This window comes from Pelecanus crispus, chromosome 2 (assembly GCF_030463565.1).
Source record: "Pelecanus crispus isolate bPelCri1 chromosome 2, bPelCri1.pri, whole genome shotgun sequence".
Classification (NCBI taxonomy): domain Eukaryota; kingdom Metazoa; phylum Chordata; class Aves; order Pelecaniformes; family Pelecanidae; genus Pelecanus; species Pelecanus crispus.
In genome coordinates, this window is record NC_134644.1 from 5,603,359 (window position 1) to 5,604,756 (window position 1,398).

Sequence of the window (1,398 nt, forward strand, 5' to 3'; positions counted from 1 at the left end):
GTGCAATCAGGGAGAAGGGCAAGAAAAGTTTTGCAGCCATCTGCCAAACATTTGTCTGGGAGAAAATAAATGCCATGCAGTGCTTGGGAAAAAAAGAAAAAAGGGAAAATCTGAGAGTTTTGGATTGGGCCTTCTGGATGGAGACTGGACTTGGTGGCAAGGCAGCCAGGCCTCTGCGTGATGCCTGTGCTGGGGATGCAGCACATGGCTAGGTTCGATTAAAACATTTCACAGCAGTGAGACCAATGGGGATCAGAAGCACAAGCAGCTGGCTGACCTATTCGCAGACAAATTAGTTTTATAAATAAAATGAATGTGTGCAGGACAAACAGTGAGCCTGTCAACCGAGCAAGCCATGCTGGAGCGCTGGGAAATATTTTATTGAGAAATAAAGTCTTAAATGCCATTCTCCATGCATGGATGGGGGCTGTGTGGCTTTTCATCAGCGAGCCCTTGCCTGCCCTCCCTCCCTGCTGCCTGCTCCTGCATATTGATTCATGGCTGAATGAAAACCTTCAATTCCCTTTGGTGGCTTCAGAGAGCATGATTGACACCCACAGGACAGGGTCTGACTTCAGCTTCTCTGGTGCCCAGAAACACAGGGAGCAGAGCTCAGGGCCATAAGGACATCACCGACAGGAGTCATGTCCTCGCTAGGCCAGGCTGCAAGAGCCATTCCCATACCTCCATCACACCATCTTCTCACCACCGATGCCATTAGCATGGGGTCAGACCCTTCCCAGACATGTTCTTCCCAGATCCATCCTCATATCCTTCCCTCCTTGGCCAGAATCAGGGGGAAAAATAAAAAAAGCTGAATTCCCATCTTTTTCCCATTGAGTTGATTCATCCTGCAAAGGGCTCAGCCCCTCTCACCCTTTCTGAGGACATGGGGACTGGGGGTGTTCAGCAGGGCCAGCCCCAACCTTGTAAAACCCCAGCATAGGCCAGGTGGGTGTAAAAGAAGCTCTGCTGATGTCTCCAACCCCAGTAGACATTTAACGGCACTTGTACCAGTGCTAATTACATCTTAACATTTTCCCTCTGTATTTTGGTATTTATTTTGGAAAAGCTCCTCCCTGGAGTCATTTTCTTCCTCAGCTTTAAAACAACAACAGTAACACCATCGCGCTTGTTTTCCCTTGGCTGTTTCCCTCATTATTATAATTCTGCCATTCTGCTCCTGTACAGTCAGCAGAGGAGCTCAATCAGGCTGATGAGTAAAAGTGCATAATTTTATGGCTGCATATCAACTGCCTGTTATTAAACTAATCAATCAGCTTCAGTGCAGCTACCAGTACAGCATGGGAGAGGACAAGGCAGAGGAATTGCTATGCTGTTATTTTTCCAAAAGGACGAAAAGACAAAAAAAAAAAAAAAAAAAGAAAATCCAATCTG